Here is a 7682-nt window from a genome sequence, read left to right as displayed (position 1 = left end):
TCTAAAATTTGAAAGTTTAGTGTCCAAATTAGAAAATTAGGAAAGTTTAGGGACCTAAGTGGAAAATTTTCCAAAAAATTATTCCATAAATGGATAGTTTACTCTTGAAAGTGGGGTTTTATTGAAATCATATTCTTGATCTGGATATTGTGTTAAAAATTAGAAAGTGATAAAGTCCGGTAAAAATTCGGTAAATCGGATCGAATAGAAATTTTAGGAATATTTGAAGGAAAATAAATTAAGCTTTTAAATGTTATTTCCACATTTTAAAATGATGTAAAATAATATGGAGAATAAGATTTGATAATTTATTTCCATTTTCAATTTGGATCGTTGGATTTAAATGGCAAAATTGTAATTTTTGGAAAATTGCTTGGTAAAATTGGAAAAGGGTAAAATAATTTGTTCATATTTGACTTTGGAAAGATGATAAGATATGTGGCTTTGTATTATTGTAGATATCATGTTTCGTTAATGCAAAAATAACATTTCTCATTAAATGAATATTTTATTCATTTAAGCTTAAATAAAGGTTAAATTAACATGAAATTCATTAGAAATTTCATGAAAACTTAGCCATTTTCAGCCAACATTTCGTGCTCCTTCATACCAAGGTAAGAGAAATTTTACTTTTCATTTTTCAACAATTTCGTTTGCATTTTGGATCATGCCATGAAATAGAAAATGATTATATTCGAAAAATGCTATTATTTGGTACCATTATTGTTTGCTAGTTTGGTTTGTGTTCAAAGATTCCAAATTCTAGGGTGTATGTTCACATTAGGGTTTATGGAACTGATGATAGATTTTGATGTTATTGAGGTAGTAGAATCATTTCCAAGCATGATTGATGATTAAAATCACTTGTACACAATCATATTAACATATGAAGTTTCAACCTGACCCTAATGTTGGAATAAAGATTTGTTTTGATTAAATTAAGTTAGGTTATTGATTATAGTGATTTTATAAGGTTGAATCAAAGTTGATTTCATGCTTAAATCGAATCAAAATTTACTAAAATCATGAAAGCCCTAATCTTGAACATACAAACATTCATGTTTGACTATAGAGGATTATAAAAATTATGTAAACAAATTTAGAGGCTAGAAATGATGTAGGAAGTATTCTACAAGCCTTAGAATACTTTGGGGACCATTGTGTAATTTTTTGAAAAGTTAGGGGACCAAATTAGTAATTTTGGAAAAGTTTTGGATTGTTGTGTAAGTGTTCAATAGTTGATTTAATATGATGGAAATTAAGGTTTGAGTATTAAAATTGAAGTTAGGATGTGAAATTGGTTTATTTTGGAAAGCTTGTAAAGGTTGAGGTTTAAATTAAAAATACATAAAAGTTGGGAGATTAAGTGAAAATGTTATGTGAAGTTGGGATAAAAATGAACTTGATGGTCAATTAGAAGTATTAATTTCAACATTTATGTTTTCACATGGAAATTAGATCGAATAAGAATCGAAAAATTTGTTAGGAATTTATTTTCCAAAGTTTGTCTATGTTAGTAAGATTCTAACATTTTGTTTGAATTTGTATATGTTTGGTAATGATTTTCATAGAGATTCAGTAATTGAAATCAAGATCAAACATTATTAAAGCTAAGGAGAAGCTTAAGTATGAAATGGGAAATTATAAGGAAGGTTGCAAGCTAAGGAGACCATGTCAGTGCAAATTTAATTTGTACTTATGTTATCGAACAAACATTTGCCTACGATAGCCAGTGATGGAGATACTATTGGTAAGGAGTGGCTCCTAAAATGTTATGTGATTTGTGATGCATACATATATGTGCATTTGGTGAGATAATAGAATTAGTGAACAAGTTGAAAATGCAAATTGGTGAAATTTGCTTAGAATTTACGTTTTGGACAGTAATTTTAGAAAAGAACTATACATTATAACGAAATTATTAGAGAATGATTTTTACACCATTGGATTCTTATATAATTCTAGTTTTTTTAGAACAAATGCAAACTCATTTCGAGTTATATACAAAAACATATGAATTTTTAACCAATGATAGGTCAGAAAACGGGGCAGCAGATTTTGCTCAAAACAGATTCTATCGATCAACTTTGAAAATTCACCATAAATTGTACAAATTGAACTAGAATAAGTGACTTATATGTATAGATCCATATTTGAGTCTCGTTTCAAGTGGTATAAACAGAATAATTTTTAAAGGTGTATATTAATACAGAATAACATTTCTTTAAAGGTAGTGCAAACTGTCAGAATATGAAATTATGAAAAATTTTGGGATTTAACCTAATTAGAAGCAAATGATCAAGTTGAAGCTTTGTGAGGATTATATTTTGAATTTCACAAATTTAAAAATCAGTGCAATGCATACATAATATTATACATGGATGTTTATACGTCATTGGGTGGGACTTGCGATAAGTTTACCTAAATTATATTGTCATTTGTATTTATGGAATTTATCATGTAATTAATTTATAGAATGCATTGAGCACTATCTATTACATATGATGTTTATCACAAATTTTATTCGTGGAATGAACTTCCCAGAGTTTAAATAGTATTGATATATTTTGCCATGGATGGATCAAATAAAAATAGACTATATGCTAAAGTATGTTATTGAGGGTCAGTGGTCTTAATGGCATGCCGTAAAGTCTAGAAGTTGCATATTAGGTAGCACTATAGTGTCTAGCGAAGGAACATAGTGCAGGCCTCAGAGTGTCTAACGAAGATACATGGCACAAAACACTACGGTGTATAAGGTGGGCAAGGCCCGACCTCAGAACTACGGTGCATTACTATATGAGCAAGGCTCGACCTCAGCACTACGGTGCAATAAATGGTAAACATGCAAATAAGCTTACGAGCTTGTGAAATGAATGGAAATTATATTGGTATAAAACTTGATATCCGGTAATATCATGTTAATATATGTTAACATGGTTGGAAAGTATATTGGTATGAAACTTGATATCGGGTTTATAGCGTGTGATGCTATTCATGCGTAGGAAAACGGAGGAAAATGAGTAAGGAGTTGATCTTGGCATCAATCACCATGGAAATATTTACAGGTAAAAAGGATGACATCCTATTGTGTTCTAAAAGTTATAGATGGCATGTATATAAGAAAGATTGGGATGATTCTCAAATTGGCATTATATGTGTTACCGAAAGCATTATCATTCCTTTCATAATTATGTGCATAGTAGATAGACTCTGAATATTGGAGGCATTAATCAAAATTGTGATTACCGACACAATAAAAACAAGTGATGAAAGATACAACCTTAACTTCATACATCCCTCTTGGATTTTTCAATTTCTTTACCATTTCTGTCAATGCTGAAATCTGTGATGCCATAGAGTTAAAAGCTTCAAAATATACTGTTGTAGCATTGTGATGGCCAAACATATTTCACATATTGGGATATTGGAAATCATTAGTATAGATCATCTCCACAATATCATAAGCCTCATTATATCTTATCTAGCAAATCTCCACTTGCAGAAGCATCGACTACCATACGAGTATGTATGTTTAACCCATTATAGAACATATCAATTTATGTCCAATGGGTGAATTCATGCATAGGATACTTCTATAGCAAATCCTTGAATCTTTCTCATGCTTCATATAAACTTTCATCCTCCATTTCTTGAATAAAGTTACATCATTATAGAGTTTGGAATTCATGTTTGGTGGGTTGAATCATTGTGCTAACTTAGTCTAGGATGATATAGAACCCGATGGCAATAAACCAAAGCAAGCATGTTCTTTGTCAAGTAGAGAATAAGGAAATAGTTTTAGCTTCAGCGCCTCGTTTGAAACACTTTATTGAATAAAGGTATCACAAACCTCTATGAATGCTCTCAAATAAGCCATAGGATCTTCTGCAATAGAAACTACATATTGTCTCATAAATTGTAACATCTGGAACATAATTGGCTTTAACTCTAAGTTTGCAGTATTAATCATTGGCCTCACGATACCTAGATGTAGATCATCCACCGTCGGCACTACATGCTCATGAATAAGGAGATTACGATCATCCATGTTTTGATATGGATACCCTGCTCAAATTCCAATAGGCAACTAACCATCCTCTCCATTCTGTAACAGGGGTAAAATATCATTCCCTCATCTAACCATATTTATTATGTTCTTTGCAACTTCACGACTACGTCTTCTAAAAGTCCTTTTAATATATAGATCAAACGACTCTAATTCTTTGTCTCTTTGTGGCATACATTAGCAAAAATAAAAAATAAAAGTACCTACAAAAGAAAACAACAAAATAAGAAAACCCTAAATCAAACTGAAGCTCCCCGATAACAGCACTAAAAACTAGATGCTACAAAATTGTTACAATATTCAACGCAAGTGCACATGTCGAAAACCAAGCAATAAAGTGGTGGCAAACTAATTCTACGTATAATAAAAATATGTTGAGTATGTAATAAATGCAATATAAAGGATAATAGAATCAATAAAGGAGACACCAGTTCATGCTACAACAATTCAGAGAGCACTACGTCAACTATCAAATCAATGGGAATGATATTATTAACATCTTACCTTATGCAAAGAGAGCATACTAAATCTATGTGATCAACATTGATTAATACCTTTTAAACTTCCCTAATTATTTTTATTAATTAAAGGTTCAAAATATTAATAAAACCAATCAATTGAATGCATGCTTTTTAACACATATTGTTACTTAACAACACCAATGCTATCAAAGGTATACAACAAATCAATCAAATATATTTCATAAAATAATTGAAATTACCATACAATTAATCATAATTATTTATACTCATAATCATAAATCAACAAGCACATAAAAGAAGTAGCAAAATAAACATAAAATAATAATTCCAAAATATCACCCACAAAGTTTATAAAGCATCCAAATCACTTTCTCTTTCAATAGAAGGCTTTGAATTGAGATCTACTGACTGTCGATGCTACTCAGTGAGCTTTCCTTATACTGCAGTAATCCCTAGTAGGGGTTTTAAGCTTCCATGGCACATGAATCAACGTATAAAAGAGCACTTTATAACGCTTTCGATCATCACACCTTTTAGGATTCTAAAGTACTCATATTTATAACTTTGAGGAGTTTTCATCCTCCAATGAAAGGCTTCCACGCTTCGGGTGATATCCAACCCATTGACAGCTCCCTAAGCCAGCTTTCATATCCATAAAGTTCTCTTAACTATTTAGAGTTTGATTGACTGTTGCCGTATCCGCTCAACATTTCCTACAATGCTATGACATCAATGTAATAGTTTTGTAGCAATAACAATCAATTTCAGCCCCAAAAAACCACAAAGTTCCTAATATTAATAATGTGTAAAATGAAACAAACATAATCCTAAAATGCTCCTAAAAATCCTCAATTTCAACCTAAACCTAGGTGGAAAATGATAACATGATAACTCTTTTGAAAAGTTGTCAGTATATATGCATTGGTCTATAACCATAAGATCATGCAACTATGCATCATCATAGACAACAAACATGATAATGTAGCTATCATCGTGTGGTCGGAGGAGTTTTTTCATCTCATACGACAACCATAACATACCTAGAATACTTTGGAATATCATGGTGAGATCCAAAATTTGTTGTATCGAAGACATACACCGGACCAACTTACTTCATCGAGTCTTAGTACATCTACTCCCAATTAGCAATTAAAGTACCTTGATAATAGTTGATATATATCCAATTATTTCTAATAAACAATACGATATTCATGTACACACAAATAGATTCGGGTGCTCATAGGCCACATATATCAATCAACACTACAGAAGGACAAAAAGGTAGTTCGGTTACTCGATATCATAATATAACACAACCAGGTGATGACATCCCTTTTCTCACTACTGTCTCACTCATTCTTCTCTCTGCTAGAATGTTTTGAAAGGGTTTATTAGTATTTTATATATGTTAGCTTATTAAATTGCCTTATTTTGATAATTTAACAATGAAGGGCGTCGTAGTCATTTATGTCTCTAAGGTCTCTAAGCGTTTTATGATTTTACGATAATATTATTTCTGTTATTCACTTGCTAAATTATTTGCTAGCATGATACTTGACTGGGTTCAATATTTAGTCGCATTGGTCTAGTCGCTCTCATCATTCTTTTCCTCGATTTACCCTTGAATTAGAGGGATGACTTGTACACTATCATCAGGCATAAGTAACTCGTGTGTCCTAGTTATTTCTCGAGTATCACACAAGGACAAGTCTTATGGAATCTTACGACATAAGATTCTTAAGCTTTTCTTGGATTCATTATCTATCTTCACTTGTGAGTTCATTAGAGGAGTTTCGGCAGTTTTGACCCATTTTCTGAGCCCGTAAGCTAAAGTTAGTTTCTTGCCCAATTTAATACGATGGTGTCGATACTAAGCCATTTAGTAACAATATCAACCTGTCAAGATCTATACCTACCCTAGGTACCAATACCAAATATGTATTTTTTATCTGAAATGTCTTTAAGTATCGATACCATACTTGTAGTATCGATACTTCACTATTAGAGTATCGATATTATCCTAGGTACCAGTACTAAATCTAGCTACTAGAATTTATGACTTAATGATTGTATCAATACCTTACCCTTTGATTTCGTTACCCGAAGAATAGTATATGTACTATATTTATATAGTACTAATTCTTCCTAGTCAAAAACCTTGAAGTTATTAATTTATATTATTCTTGTGAGTCTTCATAACCCCTCTCATTATAGAGCTAAATGTATTATATCATTATTTAACCAAAATCAAAGTCAAATATTACTAGTATAGGTTATTTAATTCACTAAGACCCACAAAGGAAATTTGTTAATTTTAGCTCATAAGGGTATTTTAGTAACATGCCACACTCGAGCTAATGTCTAATCTCAATCGGTATTAAACTCACTACTCTTGAGTCTGTTTGACATCTTGAAGTTACTCAACCATGTTAGATATGGATATTAAGCCTTCGTTATGGATACCTAATCTTCGGTATAAATACTAGTTTATCCGGGATGGATACCATCTCATCCAGTGTGGATACCAACTTATCTGATATGGATACATGTTTATCTTATATAGATTTTAACCATCGGTATCGATACCAATTTATCTAATATCGATACTGAGACCTAGAAAACCTAGTTCTTACCCATAATATGAACAATATTGATACTAGTTCATCCAATATCGATATTGTTACTTGGAAACACAGTGTTTTTGTAATACCTCAAAAAATTAGATAATGACAAAAATGTAAATTTTGAAAGTTTGATGGTCAAAGTAGAAAATTAGGAAAAGTTTAAGGAATTAAGTAGTAATTTTCCCAAAATAATGTTATTCCATAAATAGATTTAGTGAATGACCAAATTATAAAATTTTAAAGTTAAGTGACCAAAGTATAAACTTTAGAAAAAATTAGGGACCAAAATGGTAATTTTAAAAGTTACAATTGGCTTCGAAAATATATATTATTTTCACATTTTTAAATATTAGAAAATAATATAAATCTTTGGATTTTAGGATTTAATTTCATGTTTAATTTTGACTGTTGGATTAAAGTGGCGAGATTGAGATTTTTGGAAAAATGCAATGGCAAATCGGTAAACTAAGATAATATTTGTTCATATTTGACTTATGGATGAGGATA

The 7682-nt window shown here is 30.9% G+C and overlaps 1 non-coding gene across 1 annotated transcript; it reads left to right on the top strand.

The window, feature by feature from the left end:
* The first annotated feature begins 3576 nt into the window (after positions 1-3576).
* Positions 3577-3682, top strand: LOC120176306. Its single transcript, XR_005521312.1, has one exon. It is a non-coding gene; the product is annotated as a small nucleolar RNA R71 (small nucleolar RNA).
* The last annotated feature ends 4000 nt before the right edge of the window (positions 3683-7682 follow it).

The sequence above is a fragment of the Hibiscus syriacus genome, unplaced genomic scaffold (genome assembly GCF_006381635.1).
Source record: "Hibiscus syriacus cultivar Baekdansim isolate YM2019G1 unplaced genomic scaffold, ASM638163v2 tig00112231_pilon, whole genome shotgun sequence".
Classification (NCBI taxonomy): domain Eukaryota; kingdom Viridiplantae; phylum Streptophyta; class Magnoliopsida; order Malvales; family Malvaceae; genus Hibiscus; species Hibiscus syriacus.
The sequence above is the reverse complement of the archived record's forward strand: the minus strand, read 5'-3'. Positions and strand labels throughout refer to the sequence as shown.